Genomic DNA, 27,721 nt, shown 5'->3' with positions numbered 1-27,721 from the left:
CATGTATATATTTAACCCCAGCATAATCCAGAAATGAGAAACATGGATTTTATATAATTCACTTCATACAATCAAAAAGTGTACATCTTTCACAAAACCAGTGTTCAACATTTTCAGTCTGCAGCCTCACAAGTCAGCTCATGACTCACTTACCTAAAGTGGTCAATGCTACTCATATCCTCTGTTGAATAATTCAACAGGAAGCTTTTGTCTGTTCCACAAATTATGAATCCATGCTCTTTATTTTATTAAACATTCAACTCTTTACAATGACATGTTTTCCACAGCAGGAAAATGAACAGCCTCCTCGGTATGAAAGGTGTATAATTTTACTTGTGACTTCTCAGTAATTGTTTTTATCTCATCCCTGTGGTGAGCTGAGTCAGAGGGTAAAATACAGGATACATCTATGAACACACACACACACACACACACACACATAGACACACATAAAAGAAATGGCAACTGATGGAAAAGGTCAGCCTCCGAAAAGCTAGTGAGTTGGAATGATAAAAAGTCAACTTGCCACGCTTATCTTTTTATGCAGATGCTATGACACTCACAGTTTTTTACTCCTCCTCTAATTGCCCATTACTCATAACAACAAATTTTAGACCTTACTCCCGCGCTAAGCTCATACATATTAAATATAAACAAAGATACATCATTTTGCTGTAATAATTATTTCGAAGATTACATTTTTCAGATAATAGATGGCATAACCCAAAAGGAATAATTTGTGCTTCTGATAATGCTACCGGAAGCATCAGAAATACAGTCTCCTGTTTCCAGTTTCAAAGGTTTTTGGCTTAAGCATGATCTTTATACTAAACCATATAACTGTTATACCTCCAGAAAGTTTTATATACTGTATATATATATATATATATATATATATATATATATATATATATATATATATATATATATATATATATATATATATATTATTTTGCTCACTTAAAACCAAACAATAGTTCAAACCTGATTAAAATTAATGTATTTTAGTCAGAGCTTATGAAATTGCAAGGACTGCACAGAAACTTCATTCTGTCCTTTTATTATTTTTTTAACTTACATCTATTATTAGTGCCTTGTTTTTTTAACTATGGAGTTTTCAAGAACTGCATCCAACCCATGTGGCACCGTGCACTATGATGGAATCCACCCTGGATGGGACATCGGTCAAGTCACTCTCATTTGCATGGTGGTGTCATTAGTAAGAATAACTGCATGTCAGCAGACTGGTAGTGAAAGATGGAGTTCAGAGAAAACCTGTAACTGTGTACACAAACAAGAAAAACGTTTGCATGGAACAAGTTTTTCTTTTTGTGCAGTTTTAAGTGTTAATTTAATTGTACCGCTTATGCTGTGCACACAAACACAAGGAGAACACGACAACTCTCCCTAGATATTTTCGGTGCTGAGAATGAAACCAGGACAAAAATGCTGTGAGGGAGGAATACTACTCACCATGCCCATCATTTTGCTTATGTTTAACCCTTATTGTATTTGAAGGTATTTTAAATGTTCACAATATTCACACATTTTCATTTTTTTTTGCAGTTATTATTAAAAAACTGGGGTGAACTGAAATTATATTTAAGCATTGGTTCCTACCTCCTACTGAGTGCTACTTCATATGTTATGTTATGATAATAATAATAATAATACATTTTATTTATTTTCCCATGCTCAAGGCACTTCACACAGTTTAAGAAAGAACAGCAGGGTATACAGTATATAGCATTGTACAAACCAGATAAATAAATAAAGAAGAGTAAGATAATAAATTTAGAGAAAAGCCTAGCAAACAACATAATTGATGGTCTAGCACACACACACTGGTTACAGGAGCATTTTGACATAAAGGTAAACTGAGAGAAGGGTAATAAAGTCCGGTAGAGTTGTTTTTTAAAATAATTCATTGAGTCAGCTGATCTAATTAATTTCGGTATGTCATTCCAGAGCCTGGGCGCTATACAGCTGATGATGTGCAACAAAAATACGTATTTTTATATACTGTATATTTAAAGCTAAATGTCCCTGATTAACTCACTGATTGAGAACAACAACTACATTTATTTATATAGCACATTTTCATACAAATAATGTATCCCAAAGTGCTTTACATGATGAAGAAAGAGAAAAAAGACAAAGTAAGAAGTAAAATAAGAGAACACTAATTAACATTAGAATAAAAATAAGGTCCGATGGCCAGGGCGGACAGAAAAAACAAAAAAAAAAAAAACTCCAGATGGCTGAAGAAAAAATTAAACCTGCAGGGGTTCCAGCCCATGAGACCACCCAGTCCCCTCTGGGTATTCTACCTAACATAAATGATCTGTTCTCATTGTATTCAGGGTTCTCATGGAAGGACTTGATGATGAGACAAGACAAGAATTTCTGAGAATTTGCAGGCAATCAAAGAAAAAAACAGTTTTCGTTACTGGATTATTATGATGACACTGAAGCCCAAAAAAATCCAATATTGCTGAAAATGGACTAAAATAATGAAAAATCTATAGAAAAGCCACAATTACGTTTTGTATTTAATACTCGGAAAATGCAATTTGATACTCAATGGTACTTGCAGAAGAGGTCACATGGTAGCATTATCTTTTTTTAATCTTAATAATATTTATGTTTTGTGAAAAACAATATGATTACTTTTCAATTAACCATTCTTTAGTAGTCTGAAATTTAAAGTAATTAAATTATCAATGTCTCTTAAGAAATCAGAACTGTCACCATATCTATCTATCTCTCCTGCAGTGTTCTCTGTTAGCTGACATGTCTGACTTGCTCCTGCACTGTTATTTCGATGGGAGTTTTAAATTATCAAGTTTATAAGTGTATCATTAATATTCTATACTGTAAATTCATCTGTTCTCATATGTGCTATCCATTCAAAAAGTTAAATGGAATGGCTTAAGCCTTAATAAGTATTATACTGTAAATTTGTTGCGAAAGTGGGACAGGTAACAACCAATTTGTTACCCTTGTTAATGTCCCAGGCCACTTCAGGGCACTACGGGTTCAATTCACAGGATTACTGGAGAAGACAGACAATCTGGTCTTCCCCAATTACACTCTGTGGTATGGGAAGTGTGCAGAGAATCCAGGTTCTGCCAAAGGGAGTAAGGGCCACTGCAGAATCGTTAAGTGGTGGCCGGGTAACACAGAAGTGGCAGTAGAAGCTTTCCTGGAAAGGCTTTAAGATCCAGGATTAAAAAGCCCCTACATTCAGTATATGGAGAGCATGGAGATGGGGGAAGTCATTGCTATGAAAAGGGGGAAGCTATGGCTTGAAAGATAAATCAGTTATGAGAGAACTAAGAAACGTGTAAATGGGTTCAACAGTCAGCCTAGCCACTTTTTGTGCTTGTTGGGCTTGAACTCACTGTTTATTCTTGAATCTCAAGTTTCCCTATACATACCAAAGACAGGTTGATTATGTTAACGGACATCTCAGAATTGGCCCAGAATATGTGAATGTACCTTGTGGTGGACTGTTATGTTACCCAGGTGGTCCCCCTTTGCACTGTGTGCTACTGAGTAAACTCCAGCTCCAAACACCCGAGTAATGGAGAAAGCAAGTTTGGAAAACAAATGGATGACTTAACACCAATGATAACTTTTTTTGCGGTGAAGATTCTCGCCACCTTGTGTGATATAGAGGGACATATGGCACAATCGTGCACAGATGTAACAAATCTTGCTTGAAAATGTCAGGCACTGTGTGGGTTGCTTATTATGGATCTGAATTACTTAGTAATGTGAAGATACAACATTTCCGAAAATTAAGGTGTTTCTCCCACTACATTTCTTAATCAATGCACTGTCAAATATTTCCTTAAACAGAAACTGCTGAACTATTTTCAGTTATTTATTGCCGCTAAAAATAATATTTCACAGACTGGTATTAAATTAAATTTGCTTAAGTGGTCCTGCCAATATTTTAGTTTCTATTCTTTTCACTTTGAAAACAGCAAAAGGAAATGTATTACACTCGCACAGAATGGCAAATGGCCAGTTGAGCAGTTATATTTTAAACTTGGCCTTTCTTTCAGTTAATTCTTGCTCACTGGCTCCTTCTCATTCTAACAATATGGCTGAAGAGGAAGGTAATCCCACAGTGAACTGTCTGATGAAGCCACAGCTACTCAAACCTGGGGAATCTCTCAACAGCCATTTAGATAGATAGATAGATAGATAGATAGATAGATAGATAGATAGATAGATAGATAGATAGATAGATAGATAGATAGATAGATAGATACTATATTTAGACCTACTCCATTCCATCACCTTGTCTCTTTATTAATTTTGCACACAGTAGGCTCTTTCACCAATAATCTCAATGTTTCTGTCTTCTTCAGCTTGTACCACTGTCCACTATTTCATATGGCACAACTGGGCATAAACAGATTTCAGGTTCACTCACAGGCTTGATATGAATTGTAGTGTATATGCATTGGTGAAGCAATGGCAGCAATGGAGCAGGACTGGATGTTTAAGCCAACAGAGACTAGGGGTACAGTTTATAAAAATTTGCATTGGTTTCAAGCAAGAAAAAATGTGTATCCTATAAAGAAATAATACTAGGCATACACATATTTCTATACAATTTAACTTTATAAATGTGAATGTGCCTCAAACCCCACCTGGTTGCTACCCTGAAACAACCATATATGGAACATGCTAGTCAGCCTCATACATATGCTGTCACAATGCCTCAGAACTTCATTGGGTGGTAGCAGCCTCCTCCCCTGACGCATCAAGACCCCACCTTTTTGTACAAGACCCCACACATTCAAGAGTATCTGGCTGGGCCCCTCAACTGAATCCACAAGATCATGTGCAGCATTATAGCACCTTTCCTCTGAGTTCTGGGAATTGGGGAAAGACATAAGGCACCAGTGTCTGAGCAGGTAGCCGCTATTACCTGGCACATTTAATGACATGATTCCTGTTACAATGAATAATACAGGCAATATGAAAAACAGAGGGTTCAGCCAGTTACTTTAACCAATAGGACAGCCATCAAGTAAACTACCATCACATCTGTCAAGGCTACTGTAGCTATTGGCTAGATGTCTTTATTGCAATTTGAGTGCAGAAAAGTGCTCCGATTACATTAGGAAAACTAGACACTGCTGCAAAATGCCTTTTTATGCTAGCAAAAAATATGCTCTATGTATGTCAACCTACACCATGCGAAAACTAGCTGTTGCACCTTGCTGGTCAGATAAAGGTTTCCAGCACAGCAGTGAAGCATGATGGAGTGAAGCTTGCCTATGATTTTCCTGACCTGTTGGCCAGTGCCCTGAGAACTGACAACAGTTAGCTGATATAAACTGCCGAAAAACCAAATATGTTCTTCAGTGCAAATATTGTCCCTCTTGAAAAAGAACTAACAATGAGACTGCACATCATAATTATCACTTTTGAGGTGTAATATGATTGTCACGGCTCGGTGATGTGAATTATTATACGCATGAGTTATCATTTAGCTGGTTTGGCAGCAATTCCCTACATTAGCAAGTGCGTTGTCATTTCCCAGTTACTCTAAAATGCTGCATATGGATGGGTCAATGTTGCTGTAAATATATGCTGTGGTGGACGGCCAGGGCCCCTGCTCGGCCAGGACGCCCCTTCAGCATATGTTCTGGGGGCGCAAACATGGGAGACTCAGTACCTTTCCCTGAACGCTAGATGGCAGCCTCCCTGGAGCTTCATGGGAGTTGGAGTTTGGTTTAGCCCTGTTGGATTCCGCAAGCGTCGCCAGGGGGTGCTGCTGCAGGAGCTGCTGGGCCCTTGTGGGCAGTATTTTCGCCACACCTGGAAGTGCAGCCGGGACTCGGTAATCAAGCACCTGGAGCACTACCGGGTGCCTAATAAAAGGAGCCAGCGGCCACCACTCGGGAGCCAGAGTCGGAAGGAAGAGGACAAGTTTGCCTGGGAGGAGTGGTGGAGGAAGAAAGAAGAGTGTGGTGTGCTTTATTTTGGTTTATTTTGGTGTGCTTGGGACTGTGTTAGGGCTGAGGGACACGGGGAAGACGTGGACCTCAGCTGAAGAAAAAATAAATCTTTTCTTGATTTTAACGTGCCTCCGTTGTGTGTCAGGTCTGGCACATATATAGCACCTTCTACAATGCACATTCTCCCTTTTTTTCTTTTAAAAATCCCATCATATGCGTGTAAAGTTGCATACACACATTTCAAACCTTTTTTGTGTGTATGTTTTATAAATCTATACCCAGCATTGCCAGTCTTTAAGGGCTTGGGGCACATGCTAGATTTTTCATAAAGACTTTATTCTGCACCAAAGAGGTTTATTGTTGCTGTGTACCTCAAAGCTGCAGACTCCTGGGTTTGATTCCAGAGGGTGTAGGATTTCTACATTCTCCACACTTCATGAGGTTTTTCTGAAGGCAATTCAGCCACTTGCCACATGTGAAAAAAGTACATGTTAACTGCTGGACTGTTACCCCATGCAAAGGTTATTTCTATTTTGCATTCCTATGTTGCCTAGTAATGGAAAATAGAGGTTTAGAAAATATATCAGTGCATGGATGAACAGATATATGTAGGTGACACAATTTCTTTTGATTAAATATTGGGTCAGCTTAGCTATAAGGCTGATGGATTGAATGGCTTCCTCTTGTCATGTGTTAAAGCTTGCCATTACTTCTTATAGTTGTTATGCCATTTTTTTCATTGTTGCTCTTCTGTTACTGAAGGTTTCTAGTTTCTTCCAACATCTCATAGGACTTGATGCTGTGTACTCTGCATCTGTCACATTTGAACCTCTCCTGAATCTCATATACACGAGAGAAATAAATTATATGTGAGTTTGAATGCCACTTCCTTCAACATCTGGCCACAAAAACCGCACAACTGAAGAGCAACTCCCACACTGGCTACAAAGTTAACAGTGATGGGGTGCTCGATGTTCTGAATCACTAGTGTTGCAATGTTGCAAAGTCTCATTAAAAAAAATGTATTGGAATTAGAAAGAGTTAATTTGGAAGAATCTCATCTGCTAAAAAGCCCTCTGTAACTTCTATATTGTATGCATGTTCCTCAATTAGCATTCTCAATTCAGAATGTTGCTCCATGTGTTTTCATCTTAAATGGTCTATTAGAAGGAATGGATACATGCAGTGTGGTGAATTTATCTTAATTAATGTTTTTTACATTTTTCACCCCTTAAGATCCATTCTCAAGTTCTTATCCAGCCACCAATATGGCTAAGAAGCATGCTTTATACCCTTCCACCACATTCCTTACCTATCTTTCAGTTTATTTGTCCCACCGGCCTTCATTGACAAGTAACGCTATCTCAACAAAACAAGAAAGCCAACTCAATGGTTTCCGATGTCAAAGGAAATGCTTAATACATTTAAAAATAATTTTAAAATTAATGAAATCATGTATTTAATACTCAGAAACTATTACTTTACCAGACCAACACAAATAATTTAACAAACTTTAAAAGCCACCACCTCCTCACACACGTGAGCACATGCACACCACTGGGGAAATGAGTCAGTCCGAATGATTAAAGGAAGTAATTGCAGGCAGCTGTTCAGGGTGAGCAGGAGCTCTTCACTAATCTAAGTGTGCCAGACGTTAACCCATCTGTGGGCAAAATCTTTGTAGGATCAGAAGAAAAACATGACATTCAAACACAGCCTACCTCAGCAAAGAAAAGTATAAATCAGAAGCTATTAGACACTAGTCCACTACACAAAACACTCACATTAGGATCATTCTGAGATGTTTTTTAAGTAGTTCATGTATAAAACCCATGTATATGCAAGAAGATCAGGTCAAAGGTGTCTTTGGGGTGTTTCAAATTTTTATATTTGCTCTTTATTTCCATAATTCTGATATTTAGCATGCAAAGATTAAGTGATTAAATTATTTTTAACGCCATTATATAAGCACTGTAAGAAATAAAGAGTTGTGCCTAAAAGCATTAGATCAACTTGCATGAAAACTAACAGGTAGGATCAAGAAGACTAGGTGTCCAAATGATTTTTGATTATGTTGTCTGTTATGGTGACAACCTCCACTATTCTAGCAATTTCATATTAGCAGTTTTCATATTATGTGTCAGTTGTTGTGCTGACTATCTTGCATTGTTTCCTGAGATAATGATATGAAATGTTGGGCATGGCCATGTGTTTCAACATGAAGTTAGGAGAAAGACATGGGGCATGATGTAACAAATTATGCAGAAAACCTCCTCGTCCAGGCTTTGGTCTTGTCTCGTCTGGATTACAGGAACTCTTTGTTGGTGGGTATACTGGCATCTGTCACCAAGCCACTGCAGATTATTTAAAATGCAGCAAAACATCTGGTGTTCAACTAGCCAAGGCCGGCACTTTTCCCTCCTCTCTTCAGATCACTATATTCGCTTCCTGTAGCTGCACTTATTGCTTGGAAACAGAGTAATCAATGGATCAGCACCTACTGTATATATATGGAGACACTGTTGAGGTCCTATGCTCATTTTCGACCACTAAGGTCTGCTGTTGAACAGTGTCTGGTGATGCCACCTCTGCATGGCATTAAATTTCATTCCAGAATCTTTTGATGTGTTGCTCCCAGCTGGTGGAACGAACTGTCCACCTCCATTCGGAATATTGACTCCCTCAATGTGTTTAAGGAGCATTTGAAGACGGTGAATTTCTCTAAATCTGATATTAGCTGTGAGGTTTTTATTATCTAGGAACTATAACTCACTTGTGGTGGTTCATTTTGTACCCTTATCCTGTACCACTTGTTCCCAAACAGTCCCCCAGACTGATGTTTACTCGATTATGTTGACCTCTTTAGTAAGCTGATTTTGATAAAAACATTTCCTAACCTTATAAATGTAAATGCTTAAGGCTTTCAGTGTTTCTGATAAATTCTGAACAGCAAGACTCCATCTTTTTTATTTCTTTGAGCTTCTTGTCTCTCTATGCCCCTGTATTTTGTCATAATATCCATTGGACTGAGACTAGCCATGCAGGCTAAAGTTTTGGTTTTCTTTTAATTAAAAAGTTAAAATTTTTAAGGGGCAATCCGCAATCATTGTTAGAACATAAAATGAGTAAAATATGTATTAAAACACAATGGGAGGCACAACATAAAGTAAAAAAAATGCTACTCTTTCCCCATCAACAGCACAATGTTTGATAGTGTTTTATTAGGAATCCAAAGACATGAATGGATTTTAATGTGATGATGTAATCTACACATGAAGTCACATGCCCATTTGATTGGCAATGTGAGTCGGTTCCACAAACTGGTTTGCAATATGGTGACATATGAATGATTAAAATCAATCACAAAGTAATAATGTAAGCCAAAAATGAAAAGTCAAATTAATAAGTGCTGGAGTCCATTCTTAATGTTTGCATGTTATTTTTCCTTCTTGTTTATGAGAATGCATCTGTCATGCTGTAGCCAGGGTTTTACCCCTCTGGTTGAAGTTTAATTTAATTTTATTTCATCTGATTGTGCTTGTGTACAGTATTTATTATTTAGTAAATATAATTTTGTTTTTGTTTTTTACATCTTGATAAATATTGCTTTGTTAATTGGTTTAGGTGCGTCTCTGAGTTAGGTTTGTTCTGTTTTAAACTCTAATGTGCCTTGTGCCTCGTGTGTAAAAAAATCAGGTGACAGGGTCCACATGACATCTCAGCTGAGGGATCGCCCCCAGGCTTTATATTTAGTGCTAATAGTGTTCATGATCAGGCATTTGTTTAACTTTTTTCAACTAATCTTTAGTCTCAAAAAATATTATATATGGGAGGTCATAATGTTACAGCCAGGGATTGTTTCCTGGCTTATTTTTATTTCTCTTTTATTGTTACTATTATCAATTTTGAATCATTATTTTTCATGTGTCTTTTGTATATATGTAATTTTTTTGTAAATATTATTTTATGTAAATGTTGTTTAATTGTTATGTTTTGTGCATATGTGCTTTATGGCCATATTGCTTCGGTTTTGTGAGTGGAACACCAAGGGAAGGGGCCACCATGATGTCACTCAGCCTTCATATTGAATTTCTAGCAGAGGCTTACTGAATGATGAGGAGTACATTCCTTGTGTAAGTACTATTCTTGGATTTTCTGTTTATTTGTGGACTTTTACAGATTGTTCTTGGGTTGCTTTTTTAGACAATCCCATTTTTCCTCATTTTTGACTTTTTGCCTTATTTTGCCATATTGTGTTGTTCTTATCCTGACTTAATGAATTCTTTATATTTAAAGAACATAGTTTCAAAGTTTTCTTCAAACATGAAGGGCATGTCTGTATTTTGGGCATTTAAAGATATTTTTGAACCTTTAACAAATAAGAGCAGAAATAAAGAATCTTGGCAATATTTTTGATTTACAACTAAGCCTCCAGTTGCACATTAAGCACATCACTAAAATTGCATCCTTTCATTTAAGAAACAATGCAAGAGTTTTTGCATGAGGATTTTGGAAACAAAATTTTATATCAAGTAGATCACCAGGCACAATTCATAACAATCCCATTGTGACTGTTTTGTTTACGTACTGTACAACTTACCACGTTTTTCAGGTTTGTCATGGTTTATTTTGCTCTTTTGGAGTTATTTAATTCAGGCAGGCACACACATAATTAACCCATAGATTCAGAAAGATGAAGCAAACCATGCTGACTAAACTATAAGGCCTTTGGCCCTTTTACCTCCTTTTACTCTTAGACCAGTGTCAGGGCCTATAAGGAATATTAACAAAATACTGTGTTACCTTTGTTCGACCTTCCCGTTGCTCCAGCAATCCAGATGACTCATCTTTAACATTGTAATTATTTATTATTTTTTCAGGCCCTATTTCACTTGTCATTACACTCTAGAGAACAATACATTTTCAGCACCATTAAAAGGTGAAAACCAAACAGGGTTATATATCGTGGTGACCACGTGTAGCTAGCTAATACAGCAGAGTAAGAATGATTCAACAATGCAATTTTCCATGAACTTATTGAGCTTGATAGTGCATGAATTATTGGTTTTCATGATGCTGAGCGATCAGCCTTATGTACTAGAGAACATGTTGGACAGTGAAGTTATCTTGACAATGATAGTTATAGACATGCACCAATGCACTTGGGAACGAACTGGAAAACCCAAAACACTACCATCCTGGAGGAGTAAAATTAGATAGGATGTCATAACACCTAACTCAATATCTTCCTTCATCTACAAATGCTTAACACATTCCATAAATTCCTGTGTAATCCCTCCAAAGGATACACATCTCCTGGAAACACATAAGTGAGAGGCACATTTTCCTGTCCAGAAGTACAGATATTCTTGTCTCCAGTAGAACAGGTATGGTATAATCTAGGACACCTATTACAGCATGGTTAGCACTCTCTGTGTCTCATGATCTTCAGCTATTTAAGATTATTTTGGAGCACTTTGAATTTGTTTCCTCTATCTGGCTGTTCTAAAATTAAGTATTATTTATGTTTCATATTTGTTTTGTAACTTCCTGAATAACAAAATCCAACATTCTGTCACACTGGGTGCTTTTGAATTTGAGAAGCCAACAGGATTTATATGTCAAGTAACATTAAGTAACATTATGTGCACCATGTTGCTTAAAAGCAAAAGGTTGTAGATTATGTCTGAACTTCACCAAAAGAATAATATTAAAGACAGTGTTTCTTGTAAAAACAAAAGGTTATGGTTTGTAAAATATTTCAAGTTCCTATTTAAAGTATTTTCTGAAATACAATTCTTTTCCCCCATCTCAGGAGTTTAATGAATCACTCCTTCCCTGCTTCTTTTTAGTTAACCGTTTCTGGTTTGCATTTTGTTCCTTTGCTTACAGTGTTTCTCGATCGCTTACAGTTATCAAACGTATTAACTAAAAATCCCAAACCAAACCGCCATCTACCAAAATACAAATTTGTTTCCCAAAACTATAACCACTACTCCCCTATTCTGACACATTATTCAGATTCGTTTCACTTTTGGTACAAAACTCTACACACAAATCCCTTTATGTATCATTGGCTATACTACTGTATGTACTCATTTAGAAAGCACTTGCTTCAATATCATTAACTCAAGTCAGAACAGCTGGATCACATTTAGCACACAATTCCCCAGCTGCATATTCTACAAGTCAAAATTGTTCACATACCAGTCATAGTCTTAGGATAGCTAGATAACACGGCTATGGGTCAGTTCACTTGTTTTGGAACAATGGGTCAACCAACACAGAAAGAAAGAGGTAGAGGACAGAGGTGGGGAGGTAGACAAGGGAAATAAAGAATAAGAGAAAGAGCTATGAGACAAAATACAGTAGTTTCAAATGAGATTCGTGCCACTCTTGTTGACCATATCCTTGTGCATGGGATGTCAAAGGCAGAAGCTGGTCAAAGAGTGCAACCAAAACAGAGCTCCTTCAAATTAGCTTCTATAATACGAACCTCCAGAGAGGAAAATAGGTAGGTAGTTTACATACAGTTCTCTTCTTTACCTTTGGAGTACTTAACACTGTTATGAACAACACCTACATGTACTGTAGCTGTTTGTTCTGTTGGACTGTATGCTGTCTGAAATACATTGAATTACTGCACCATTTCACGTAGTTACTGAATGTTTCGATTGTAAAATGTATGGTTTTACAGTTAGTACTTGCAGTATTTTGTTTTCCAGAACTGTGAGACAACCACCTAGTGGAGGCAGAAGAACCCTATTTTCTGAAGAGCAAGAGAGGGTGATCAATATGGTTGTAGCCAACAACATGATTCACTTGCAGGAGATACAATAGAGGGCTACTGAGGACTTAAAAAATCTTCAGGGAGATTGATGCAGTCAGCATTTCCACAATTGACTGCATTCTGCGAAAGAACAGGTTGATGATGAAACAGGCCTGTCATTTTCCTTTTGAAATTAACTCATATGGAATTACAGTAAAAACCAATATGTGGAATATGTGTGGGCATGATTTTTTTCATTCTGTGTGAAGTATTTAAACGTAGTTACAATATGTGTTACAGTACTTTACAGCACTACATAATGGAGAACAAACTGTGTTTATGGCTTCTTTTTTGTGTATGTCCCTGTCCAGAAAGGGGGAAATGTGACAATGTGTACCACCATCAGCCACCGAGGGTCCTCCACCGGCATGCCATGCTTGGTCCATATGACACCATGTTTCTAAAAGCTTTCTTCGATGGGCTCCGAGATCATGTAAATCAATTCGACCAGAGCAGCCATGCTATGTTGTAATTTGGGACAATGTCAGTTTGGTTCAGGACTGGTTCACCATCAACCCCAGATTCAGCAAATCCTTCTGCCTGCCTATTCTCCCTTCCCAAACCCTATAGAAGAGTTTTTTTCAGCATGGCAGTGGAAGTTCTCCTCCTCTGGGCCATCGAGGAAGCTATTTTGGACATCACAGTTGAGGCTTGCCAGGGATGGATAAGGCATGTGATGTCATTGAGATTCTCTGGCCTGACCCTGACCAGAGAAGGGATGCTGCAGCTAAACAGAATTAAAGTTTACACGTTAAAGTGTAAACTTTTTCAGAAACTTTCTAAATTTGTTGTTTATATAGTGTTCATTATATAAAGAGGTAGTTGGAGGACCATAAGTAACATTACTCATTGCAGTAACAGGTTTTTACAGTAGTGTTTTGAATTGATCTCAGCATGGTGTAAGGCTATGTTGTACTGTATATGTTTTTGAGGGTTTTTGTGTGATGTCTGAAGTTTGGTTTTGATAAAAGAGTATGTGCTTTTTGAGTAGACAGTTTAGTTTTAACCTGGAAGTTTGATGTTTGGGAAGTTGAGTGTGTAGTTATGAAATTGTGTTTAGAGTTTTGGGAAATGGAGTTTTAGTTTCATTAAATGTATCTAAGCAATAAAGAAGAACTGTAATAGAAGATAAGTTAAAGAAAAGGTAAAAAATATTTCATTTTCATTTTGGATTGACTTCCCTATTGGTTACTCCACAGACCATTAATTCTATAAAAAAAAGTGCTGATTGATTCTAAATGATTGATGGCATATGTCACAATACATTACTTGGCAACTGTATGACTCTATAGCAGCCATATTAACGAGCCCCAGTAGACTGATCTGAAGGTTTCAGAATCTTTTCTAATTCATACTTTCTTTTCCATATAATTGTTTTTCATGTAAACTGAGCCATTACTTCTGGAAACAACCATTTTATAGGCAGTTGATGTATATGCCCACCTCACCACATTGGAATTCATAATATGCAGAGTTCTTTGACCTCAACATTCCTTGTACCATTTTTGCAACTTTTTAATTTTATATCACCTGCACAAAAATTTGGGGAGCATCAGAAAAAGTGGTGTGTTCAGGATTAAAGGCTAGGATTGTGTTTTTCCAATCAATAAGAAAGGGATTGATAAACAGACAAGCTTTACAAAAGAAACAGCAATGCAGCCATGGAACCATCTGTTTAGAACAGGGGTCCTCAATCACAGTCCGGGAGGGCTGCAGTGGCTGCAGGTTTTTGTTCTAACCCAGTTGCTTAATTAGAAAGCAATTCTACCCAATAGTTTAATTTCATGGCTTGCTAGTGCTTTAACTCTGCTATGTCAGGTCATTCTCATATTCTAGGTTTTCTTCCCCTTTCTAAGGATATCATGGATGTGTAATTCTCAGTCCTTCACATTTTTCTCTTCACTTTCCTTCCAAGTATTTAATTAAACCCAATAGTGCATGATAAATACGCACAGAGGTAAAAGGTAACAAGCTAAATGGAGAAATGCTGGCATCTTTTGTCATTTGCATATTATTGCTAATTAGGAGCAATTAAAAACCAATACTACAGCTGTTTTAGACTAAAATAAGCAACAAGGGTTCAAAATCTTAACAAGCAAGACAACTAAAGTGAAGTAGAAGTGTTACTTGAGCAATAAGTGCTTCTTATTAAGCAATTTGGTTGGAGCAAAAACCTGCAGCCACTGCGGCCCTCCAGGACTGTGACTGAGGACCCCTGGTTTAGAATTTCGGAAGGAAGACGTCTATATACAAACAATGCACTGCATGTGCAAAAGAAATGGCCCTCTCTTATTCCATGCTGATTGCTTCTGGCCAGAGTATAGCTCTATGTGTCATCCTCATCAACCTGCTCCTGGATTCTGAATGAAGATACTAACTAATTTAAGACACCACCATTGTATTAACCCTATGGAAAGACAAAAAGACTAAAACACTGCAGAAAAATGACTTATGGTAAGGTATCCAAAGTCTGTATTCAGATTTACTGGACCAAATTACCATCTGCTTATTGAGAGAGTTTGCTTGGGACACTGAAAGCCTGGAAACTGTGGTTTTAACCCTTCAAGATCTGTTGCTGTAATCTCCTGCTGCTTTATGGCCTGCTTTATGTTATGACCTGCCTTTCAAAAAGGATGCAGGCTTCCAAAGACACAAGCCACTCCTGCTCTTCATACTACGTAAGCTTCAACACAGTGGGCCACACCACCTCTGGTGGCCTTGCCCCAACTCATCAGGGAGGCTTGCAGCCTGCAAAGGTGTTTAAAATCACTAATATCATTGGGAGATAGGAAAAAACACTTGAAAAATAAAAAAAAAAGATTTTATGCAATGAAACAAAATAATACTCCTTAAATATTTAAATACTGTGGAATATGGCCGGCCATTCATCCTGGCCAATACCCCCAGGCCGCCAGGTGGAGCCCTCCCTGCAGCATTGTGGTGCCCTGAATGCCAGCAGGGAATTATGGGCATTGGAATTTTCCTTTACAGTCCTGCTGGATACCACGGGGGCCGCTAGAAGGCATGTGACTATTTGCCCTTCGTGTGAGTCACATGGACAAGAGGAACGACATACTTCCGGGATAAAGAAGAGGATTTTTATCTGACCCGGAAGTGATAGGAGATCACATGGACTGAGGGATTGGAAACACTTCTGGGTCAGGGAATATAAAAGGACTATGGGAAATCCCAGACGGCGAGCTGAGCTGGGTGGAAGGGTGGCAACGCGTCTGGAAGAGTGGAGGAATTGTTTATTGTGTATTGTGTATTGATTAATGAGTATTGTGGAGAGGAGGGTGCTTTGTGCACTGTTGTTAATTAATAAAGTCAACTTTTGGACTTTTATCTGGTGTCTGACGTGTTGTCCGAGGATTCAAGGGAGCGATAGCGCCCCCTATCTGTCACAATATGTATTAAGAAGATTTCAAAGAATGCAAAAATCATCACAAAAAACCAAGACAGGCACAAAAAGGAAAAACAAAATAGAGTTCCCTAAAAGGCAAACTTGAAACAAACAAAATCCAATAATCAGAATCCAGAGACAGTACCTTATATCAAGAGCAGGTGGCCAAAACCTAAGAAATCCAAAAAACAAAGCAAAAAGCACAACCCACAAGGCAGGAAAAAAATCAATGCTGAAGCAGCCATTATGTTCAGCTTCTACTTAAATACCTCTGGGGCACCTTCAGCTGCAGTGTAAGTGGCCCCCACCTCCTTGGACTTTATATAAAATACACAAGAAACAAACAAAAAAAACTAAATGCAACAAAATGTACCTACACTTAACACACACAATTATTAAACAAAACATTATCAACCCACAATTCATACAACAGAAAACAAAATTAAAGTGATTTACAAAACAATTCATAAAAAAAGAAGTAAATACATGCAGAGGCAGATTTTGTGAGTCTTGTCAGAAGTAAAGACGGTTAAAACATAGCAAAAAGTCAAAAACCGGGAGATCATAAGCACAGGCGAATCAAGCCAAAACATGAGGCAAAATCAAAGTCAAAGAGTAAATACCAAAAGTTTTAAAAGGATATTTAAATGCAAAAGAAAGAGTGTCAGAAAACAAAATAACATCAGAAACACTTCAAAATCAAAATTAAAAAATCCAAACAAAATGATGAAACATAATTTTGATAGATTCCTTAGAAAAAAAATCTAGAAAGGACTTTGGTTAGATACTAATATCTGTAGACAGAGGGGAGAAAAAACATTATTGCATATAAATTTAAGCCAGGGATAAAGCCTGGTTGAAACATAACACTGTCATTCTGCTTTTCAGTGTAATATGGTAAATGTTATATTATTTCAAAATTTTTCAAAAGAATTAGCACCTCATACATGCATAGTTTTCACCGTGTACATACTACCGTGAGAACTGGCACAGGCTCCTCATGACCTTGAACTGAATGAGCCGTGTAGGACATGAATAGATAGATTTGATTATACACAAGAACTGTTTATTTCAAAATTTATGATATCTTTAGAAGTTAACATAGAAAAGATTTAAATGAAATGTGTAGGACATTTAATGTCATCCATCCATCCATCTATGCGTTTTCTTCTGCTTATCCAGGTCCAAGTTGTTTGGGCAGCAATCTAAGCAGAATTGCCCAGATGTTCTTTTTCACTGCCACCTCCTTCAACTCCTCCCAGGGAATACTGAGGCATTACCGGTCCAACTGAAAGGCATAATCTCTCCAGTGTGTCCTGGGTCTGCCCCAAGGTCTCCACCCAGCTAAACATGCCCAAAACACCTCTTCAGGGAGGCGTCCAGGAGGTATCCTAATCAGATGGCAGAACCACCTCATCTGGCTCCTTTCAATGTGAAGGAGCAGTGGCTCTTCTTTGAGCTTAAATTATTTCTGGCAGTTCTAATATGCAATGCTTTAAACTAGCGCAAAACATGGCAGGAAGCTCTAGCAAGAATTTGTAACCAAATTTGAGAAATAAATAAAATAAAATCCCTGGCGTCTCATAAACCGTTGTTTTCTATCGAGGTCTTAAATCCTAACCGAGTGAAAACCTGCAGTACACAGGAATGAGTACAGCAGACCTGAAAAAGTCTGTGATGCATTGAAAATGGAGCTCGGCTGTGCCGCATGTGAAGACAGCTTGCAGTGAAACATTTCACTTAGGTCATTTCTCCTCTGCTGCATTTTAATGAGAAACAAAAAGAACTAAACGCAACAGGGCCTAGAGCACTTGTACTGACAATATTTTCAGAGGTCTATATATTCTATATATAAGTATCTTTACAACCTTCTGACTGCATTAGGGTCATCTCTAAATATTTAAGCTTGTATATTAGTTTTTTTTTAATTTCTTTTAAAGTACTTTTTAATGATAATATATGCAATTTTAAATTAAGCCAAAATAAATATTACATGTTTTTCTCTCTAAAATAAAACATTTTCAAAAGAATGAAATGATGTTATTTTCAGCGAAGCAAGGAATCAGTTTATATGCGGCCTTCTTAGCCATCTTCTCACAAGGAAATCCGCATAAACCTGACCTTTGTGTGATGTTCTTTGTTGCCCTTCTGGAGTTCACCTTTGCTGACATATGGCAACAGCAGATAATGAGAATAGATGCTATTCTGCTTTCATCTGTTGTCCTCTGTTAATAAGGAATTGAACACAACTAGAAAAATAAAACTGGAAAGAACACTGAATGAGACCATGCAGTCTGAGGAAAAAAGGAATTCACAAACCCACTTAAACGTCCCAGTAGTAGTGGGCACAAGTAAGGAACCAATGGAAGAGATACCAGTCCATCATATGACCTACTCATACACACCTCCATATTTATACTCACATGGGACCAATTTTAGTTCAGCCTAACCTGAATGTCTTTGAGATGTGGGATGAAAAGTGGAGAAGACTACATGCAGGCACAAAAAGTATATACTGTATAAACTCCTCACAGACAGGACCAGGCGCTGCACCTAAAAAAAAAACACTTTTAAATATTGCAATTGCACCTCCATGTGTGTGATTTTGCCACACTCTGTTATTTTTTAACATGCTAGGCTCCATGAAACAACTTAAGGAGCATTCCAAATTATTCTCAGTGTCATACATTGAAGAATTCATGGGACATTCAACACAATTTTATAATAAGGCTGATTAAACAGGCACTGGTCCAGGAACATAAAAAGTGAGATTTTTTTGTCTTAAATTAATTCAAATTAATTATCTCCATGAATTTAAATTTTGATGCTTTCTACAAAGGCAAATCTCAACAATTTACTGTTAAAATACTGACGGCACTGTCACCATTTTTGAGTTACAATTAACTAGTATTTTGTTTTTTTGCATCTTGAAGATGGCCTGTATGATTTTCTATACTGCATATTTCATGGCTAAATGAAATAAAAATAAATATCTTTAGTGTATACTTGTTACTTTTTCAAGTGAAATATATAACTATTATCAAACTATGCAGCATTTATATATCCTTTGATGCAAAAAAATTTACTTTGGTCAGCTCCCTCCCTATTCCTTCCTGGCTCTGCAGCTGCTTCCATCGGCATTTTCGTAAGTATCTGTTTACTAGTAGGTGTCAAGTACTTTGCATGCACTGTATAGTTTTTTTTTATTATTTTAATACATAATCATGCTTGCCATCTATTCCTTTTTACAGTTGGCCTATTTTACCACAGAGCCATGAGGCAAGACACGAACAAACCGTGGCCGGACATTTCGTTTATGATGAATGCTTAATTTCTTCATCACACATACTTTCAATTGCCTAATGTGTCTTTTTGACAACCTTTGAACATTTCATTTTTCATTTTATCCTTTGTGTCCTTCAGTTTAACTCTTTGAGGGCTGAATATTTTTTTCCAGAAAAACATTGTTTCTGAAAAGCAATGGTTTCACACAGAAATCAACATTAAACATCTGTTGCTGCATGCTGTGGCTGCCAGTTTGTCAAGAATGTGCGGCAGGCTTGCTGCCAGGTTGTCTTTGCGTGGATGGGGCAGCAGTAGGGGGTCATGGTCACAGTGCATTGCAATCTGGTTTCAATCTCTTACCATTGTTAAGTGGCAGTCTTTCTGGCGAACATTGCCATAGGCGTGTCAACTACATGAACCTGTTCTGCACCACGATTAGCTGGGGGCCAGTCAGATGAAACTGGAACCTCACATTCATTTTCGATCACTTGTATCAAAATTGGTGTCCAGAAAGTCATCGTCCAGTTCAGAGGTAATAGGCAAAACTTATTACAATATTTTGCTTTACACATTCGCTTTGATCTCTCACCATTATGTCAGTGCCATTTTTGCCGTTGTTTGCGCCGTGCTACTCACGCGAGTGCAGGGAATCTCGGTCAAACCAATGAAGCTAACTTTCCTTCTAGCAGCGAGAGTCCAACTAAAAGATAATGGTTGGTTTTGTCACAGTTTACAGTTGATTACCATTGTCAACTCCTCCTTTTGACAGAAGTTGACATCAGCCCTGAAAGAGTTAAATAATAAGTAATTAAATAATATGCATCCAATTTATTGATCTTTCAGTTTTTCAAGCTTTTACAATAGTATCCAAGGAAACATTAACACTGCCTTGGAAGTTTTGAACTCTACACCAGAATAAACTTGGTTCTCAGTTTTGTTCACATTGCAAAAATAAATTAGCCTTACTGTTACTCAATGAATGGGTGTAATTTCCTACCATCATTCGAAAAGTACGAAGTGGGCATTGCAAATTGTAAACTTTTTTCAACATGTATTTATCATGTCTTCAGTGTCTTGCCTACAGAATAGCATAAGCAGAGAGTAACCAGTGCCGGCAATGGTAAAAGGCAAGGGGCCCATCAGGTCAAATGACACTGGTGCTGTATTTCACAGTCAATAAGATGCTTTTATTCAGAAATGCTGACTCAAGTGTCAGTGAGGATTGCCTAAGGCTTACCAAAGAAGTCCTCGGCATGCTGGATTAATGGGAACTAGAGTACCCTTAAACAAAGACAGATAGGTAAGCGGCATGTATTTACACTTCAAGGACATAAGGAGGGTGACAGAAATGTAAGAAAATGCTATAAATGATTTGTGTGTTCCAGTGAAACTGCATTTTGAGCGCTGGATGTGTTATTATGGTGTTAATGCTACAACAATATTGATGCACTTAAATAAATACTTAGGAGCCTCTGTGGACTAAAAAATGTAAAGGAAATGTCCTCTTAAATATATTAAAGCGGTTTAGGATCTTAATTTCTGATTAAACAAGTCTTTAAAAGGAACTGTTTAAAGTGTTCAATGAATTAAACTGATTTTCTTGAAGTCAACACCAGTACAAACAAAGGGAAAATAACATAATGAAAAACATAAAATACATCCATAAAGCAATAAAGAAAACTGACCACTGCTGAAATGAATTGTCTTGCCATTTTTCAAGTAATGAGTAGAGGAGATATTTTAAACAGTTGTTATAGCTAATAGCCGAATGAGTCACACAGACTGAAGGAAGTCATTTTCCTTGTTATGTTTTGATAAACCAAACATTGAATATTTTAATTCAATGCATTCGATGCATTATTACAAATCATCAAAAGGCAATTACGCATTTACTCGTATTCTACCTTGCACACTGGACACCTCTGGTGATATTTTATTTGACTTTCAACAGGTACAAAAATCTGATGGGTTGTTATATGCTTCACAAACAAAACATCATGTTCCTTACATACCTGTTTGTTTCACCTTCATACATAAAAGCAATGCACACTTTTATTCATCCGTTCTCTAACTTGCTTACCTAGTTCAGAGTCTCAGCATGCCTGTGCCCACCCTGGCATCACTGGGTGCAAGGGGAGAACTACCCATGGATGGGGTGCCAGTCTTATCAAAGTGCACAATCACACATACAGTCATTCTGGCCCCTCAGCTACAGTACCTTGCAAATCTTGGAGAACTTCACAGACATGGGTCAAATGTTCAAGCTCTATACTGTTATGGCTGTAGGTGAAAGAACAGTCAAATGGTGCTATGATTAGATGAAAGAACCAATAAAAATTGTTTGAAAGGAAGAGGCAAACAAGAGTTGTATAATAGGCAGGGGTTGAAACCAATAAAAAACTGCTCCAAAATAAAACAATGTAGTTAAAAAAAAGTCTAAAAGTCTAAAACATTCAGTCTGCGGTCTAATTTTCCAATACCTGACTCGTGAAGCAAAAATTACATGAGAAAAAGTGATGTGACTTTGATCTAAAACAGGAACTGTGTGCCACCATCTTTTATAGGAAGACCATGATGACACGAACAGCGATGTAATACAAAGGTCATGTGACCAGCAGTTACCATAAAGGTTGTAAACAATGTGGCCATGGCCATGCAGAAATAGCCACAAAATAACAGCAACCATTCAACAAACAGAACATAATATGGTATTGTCAGATTAAACATAAAATACTGAAAGTAATTACAAAAAGAGAATAAAAATGCACAAAGAAGTCATTTTTAACCCCTTGTTACAATATAAACAGGGAGTGATTTGAACTTAAGACTCAATAAAGAGAGGCGGCACGGTGGCACAGTGGTAGCGCTGCTGCCTCGCAGTTAGGAGACCCGGGTTCGCTTCCCTGGTCCTCCCTGCGTGGAGTTTGCATGTTCTCCCCGTGTCTGTGTGGGTTTCCTCCGGGCGCTCCGGTTTCCTCCCACACTCCAAAGACATGCAGGTTAGGTGGATTGGCGACTCTAAATCGGCCCTAGTGTGTGCTTGGTGTTTGTGTGTGTCCTGCGGTGGGCTGGCACCCTGCCCAGGATTGGTTCGTGCCCTGTGTTGGCTGGGATTGGCTCCAGCGGACCCCCGTGACCCTGTATTTGGATTCAGCGGGTTAGAAAATGGATGGATGGACTCAATAAAGAGAGTAACACTAACCACTGCAACACTCATATGCTGTAAATTCTATGTATACATACTCATTACATTAAGTCTAATAAACTGATAAATAAACCACATATCTTGTGTCACCAGTTTGAAAATAATTTTTGCATTTGCCTTTTCTGGTCATTAATAAATACATTTAATTGAAACATTTCCATACAGTTTAAAACTTTTGTTTTTATTGCCAATAAACCGTAACTACATTAATATATTCTAATAAACAATACAAAGAAAAATGTCTCTCTGACAATTCATTTGATATTTTTGTAAAAGAGGATTTGATGAGGAGTCTCAAAAAAGACTATATTGTATCATATTTTCGTAGTGCACCAAATAATGGCACAGGATATTCAGAAATGATGTGTAATATTTTAAAAAACAACACAGGGTGCAGAATATGAAAACAATAACCTTTTTAAAAAATAAATCTCTTTTTTGTCCTTCTTTCAAAAGCTTAAGGAAGACTTTCTTAAATTGTACAATTTCTCAAAAACCTTAACAGCAGCACTAATCAAAGAAAAACTTAAAAATTGATGACATGAATAGCTGAACACAAAGTGTATATATTGATATTTTTTTTCATGCATTCAAACAACAACAGAGAGAAATTTAATTCTGGTAGGTTTCCCACCTTCTCAATTAAAATTTGGCCTCAGCACATCCAGTTAACCATGGACTGGAAATGAAAAGGTATAAAAAATAGGATAGGATGATTATTTAAATTCCAGTTTAGAAATATGTTGGCCTACAACTCTATAGACTGGAGTCTGTTTGTTTTGTCCAGACACTGTGCGCTGTGGAGCTCGCCTTCTCTGATTGTCTCTTGTATTCTCAGGATGTGAATGTTAGTTTAATGTGTGAGTCTGTGTTCAGCTATTACGTACAGTATGTTTGTGTTTGTTGGGGTGTTCTCAGATGGACTAGCACTCCAAGTACAGTTGGTTGTTGCCTATAAAAAACAAATGCTATAAGAAAATGTTCTTCTCCAAACTTTGCAACTAAAAAAGCACATTTATTAAAAGCTTTTATTGTTGGAAGGAAGATCATTTCATAACATCCATCCATTACAGGGTCACGGGGGTCTGCTGGAGCCAATCCCAGCCAACACAGGGTGCAAGGCAGGAAACAAACCCTGGGCAGGGCGCCAGCCCACTGCAGGGCATACACACACCCAGCACACACTAGGGACAATTTAGGATCGCCAATTCACCTAACCTGCATGTCTATGGACTGTGGGAGGAAACTGGAGCAGACCCATGCAGACACAGGGAGAACATGCAAACTCCACACAGGGAGGACCCAGGAAGTGAACCCGGGTCTCCTAACTGCAAGTCGGCAGCGCTACCATTGCACTCATTTTATAACACTACAACAAAGTAAACGCAGAAACTACCAATACATTCATAACTGCCAAAAATATATGCTTAGCTATGTATGATTTTAGGCAGCCAAAACTAAAATGGAAGTCTACCTGCTATAGAATTAATATATTTCTATATTTATAATCTACCATTACATATGGTAATGGAGACGTGCCTGCATGACATTGACAGGTGCCATCATCGCACTTCACAAAACACATATGCAGATACCCATTTCTCTACCATAAAGATATTTAAATTCATCTGTCTATTTTCTGAGCCCACTTTACTCAATACATCATTGTGTAGAGTCGTACCCTACCAGCGAAAACAAACGGTATACTGTCAATCAACATCCACTCACTCCTACACACTGGGCTAACAAAAAGTAATCAAACAACCCGACAGCATTGCTTTGTGCTGTTAGAAAAAAATCAACAAGAAGACTAGAGACAATGCAAGGATGTATGTTTCAAGTAAATCATCAGGGGTGGTATATCGTCCTACATGTAGTCCTAACATAAACGTAAGGAAATAGAGGTAGAAAGTAAAAATGTTACATTTCAATACACAATGGAAGGTTTGAAAATAGAAAGTACTGCTTATAAGAAGGATTTAGTAGTCATAGCGGACTCATCATAATGTTCAGAAGCCATTAAGAAAGCTAACAGAATGTTAGGTTATACAGCATGATGTGTAGGATGCAAGTCTAAGGAAGTTATGCTCAAGTTCTTTAACACACTGGATAGACCTCTCCTGGAGTATACTGTGTACATCTTTAGGTCTCCAGGCTGCAAAAAAGACATAACTGTGCTAGGGAAAGTCCAGAGAAGAGTGACTAGGCTGATTACAGGGCTACAGGGGATGAGTTGTGAGGAGAGATTAAAAGAGATGAATCTTTTCAGTTTAAGCAAAAGAAGATTAAGCGGAGACATGATTGAAGTATTCAAAATAATGAAAGGAGTTAGTACAGCGGATCCAGGCTGTTACTGTAAAATGAGTTCAACAAAAAACATGAGGGCATAGTTGTAAACTTATTAAGGGTAACCTTTGCACAATTATTTTTTTTCTTGTTATCAAAATCTTTGGTCCTTAATGAGCAACAAAACTTTTAATGACAGCCTTCAGCTTGTTAGCTTGAACCCTTTTGCATATTTGAAGTCTGTCACCTTTTCTTCTCTCATTCAACATCCGCCTCTCATTACAATAATTCCTCTGCTAGCATCACTCTAGATGCAAAATTAATATATAATAGGTATAATGGCCAAAACACTAATTCTATAACTCTGTTTTTCAGTCGTGAGCTCATTTCTATCTGTTTTTATTATACAAAGATTTCATGTATCTTGTGTGAATCACATATTGAAAAATGATTTGCAATCATTTAGCTTCAAACTCTGAACTTATTGAATATGAATACGGAATATCATTGCCAAATATTTAAATACAACCTCCCAGAATGGGTATTAAAGTGTGCTAGTAAAGTAAATATCTTCATTTTTATTTATATATTCTTAAAAAAATGAAAAAAGATAGTCACAATGCATTGACAGTTGTTAAATGTTAATAGATTGATTATAAAAACATATATATCTGTAATAAATATTGCACAGTCTAAATCTAATAATTTAATAATAGTATTACACTATGTGTTAATAATCACAAACCTAATGCTGTACAGTTGATAGCACTGCTTCCTCACATGTCAAAAGGCATGGGTTCAATTTGCAGATCAGTCATTGTTACATTGAGGCTGCACAGTCACCCTGGGTACTCCAGTTTACTGCCATGCCCAAGCGACAAGCAGACTGGATTGAATTGGTGATACTGAATTGCACTTTGGGCATGTCTGTGGTTATGTGTCAGAGTGTGCCCTTTGGTGGACGGGTCTCCTATCCAAGGCTGGTTGCAGCCTTGTGCCTGATGCTTCAGGGAAAGCTTTTGGCTGCCTGGGGCTTCAAAATGTTTACAGGAAACCTCAAAAAGCCAATGGAAGGGTTCACTGTGTTGTTCAGTAAATTGCAGTTTACTAAAAAAAAATGTTAAGTAAATGTCTTGCTGTTAATATTCAGCGGCCTTCTTTAAAACTGAATTAAGCAGCAACAGTGAATTCGGGACAAGTTAAAAAGAGACACTTCTCACGTAAACTCCATTGCTGGCATCTCGGTGTTTCACAGAGCTGCAGATCCTTGCAAGTCACGTGTGGAAATAAAGGAAACGCGGGTGACTTAACACTGATTTGTTACTTTTGCCATTTCAGAATTTGGAAATCGGAGAAAAACGCAAAATAAAATACACATATACATATAACATATATTTTAAATATTAACGTCGTCCATGGAAGGCCTTATTAAATCTGGGCTTTATTTTTCCCATGGGAAGTTCATGTAATTGTCACGAAATCGCACCAACAAAAAAGCAGCACTAATGTCAAACCCACGTTATATTTGTAATATATTAAGTTTATGTCGAATTAAAATGCATTTCAAGGACACAAACAGTGAGATCAAAACAATATTTAATCATAATCGGGTCGGTGGGCCGTTTCTTTAAATTAAGAGCATCCAAATCTGAGCTTTACAGCAAATAATAATAACAGTAATGAACACATCTGCGTTACAATACACTGCAAAATAAGGACTCTGTATAATTTACGATCTGGAACTCTACCCATTTGTCAGAGTCGTCATGCTCGTAGAACTACATTTGCAATTACACATGAAACGGAAATTGCCTGCACCAAGTAAAACTCGTTTCCTGAGTCCGAACCGAATCAATTTATTAATGCAGTTGTACATCCTCTTTTCGTTTCATTTTTAAACTCTGATTCGCATTTCATGTTTTAGGACATTGCGCATTAATCCCACTAATCCTCCTTATGCGCTGCACAATAACAATCCAAGTCCTATATTTAGCTGCATAGACAATAACATGCTTCACTGTGAATCAATTTATATTAACAAGGGAGTTCCCTTACGGCGTTAACCCCAAAATTCTGCAAAAACGACGAAACATTAGCACTACACTTTACCTGTGGGTAACGGCGCCGACGAGGTGTTCTCGTTGCTTTGATGTGTGCGCGGTAGCAGATACCTTTCCTCACCAGCGCTCCGGGGCTCAGCCCTTAAACTGAACGGATGCTACTCAGTTCAGCACTAAACTGCTGGACAGCGCAGTACCTACCAGCTCCGCGCCTGCTTGGTCGCTACTGAACTACGATCACAGCGCCACTTGCTGTAGAGGAGGAGTAGAGGTTGTAACGCTGCTTCCAAATTCATTCCAATTTTATATGGCTGCAAGTTGAAGACTCGACCTTCCACTCCCCCGCCTTCCCGCCCCGGCCCTTCACTCGTCCGCCTTCCACTCCCCCAGCCTTCCACGCCACGCCCCTAGAATTCTGTGCCCGTCGTCTGTCACATTGCTTTCGTTGCAAAACTATAACGTTGCTCAACCCTTTAAGCCTAAAACATTTTATTAATATGCCTTCCTCCGATCACGAGGCAAGAATCCAAGTTTCTGTTTGTGTCATTATTGTCGAATTTCTTTTTAGAAACAAATAAACAATTTTATAACATATGATTCAGGATTCGATAGTTAAAAGAAAGAGGACATAACATATTTTACATTAAAGAAACATCATGCAAAATATGA

General features: G+C 37.6%; 1 protein-coding gene across 5 annotated transcripts in view; it reads right to left on the bottom strand.

The window, feature by feature from the left end:
* Window positions 1-27,314, bottom strand: part of srrm3 (serine/arginine repetitive matrix 3) — a 474,513-nt gene extending 447,199 nt beyond the window's left edge. For 2 of the 5 annotated variants that reach the window (XM_039756797.1, XM_039756799.1), the window contains exon 1: window positions 27,102-27,310. The gene's annotated coding sequence lies outside the window, so the exon portion shown is untranslated. Of the gene's footprint in view, window positions 1-27,101 lie in introns of all 5 variants that reach the window. The other 3 variants (XM_039756796.1, XM_039756798.1, XM_039756801.1) reach the window with 2 other exon arrangements.
* Between the last annotated feature and the right edge of the window lie 407 nt (window positions 27,315-27,721).

The sequence above is a fragment of the Polypterus senegalus genome, chromosome 6 (genome assembly GCF_016835505.1).
Source record: "Polypterus senegalus isolate Bchr_013 chromosome 6, ASM1683550v1, whole genome shotgun sequence".
NCBI lineage: Eukaryota > Metazoa > Chordata > Cladistia > Polypteriformes > Polypteridae > Polypterus > Polypterus senegalus.
This window is presented reverse-complemented; position numbering and strand designations above follow the sequence as displayed.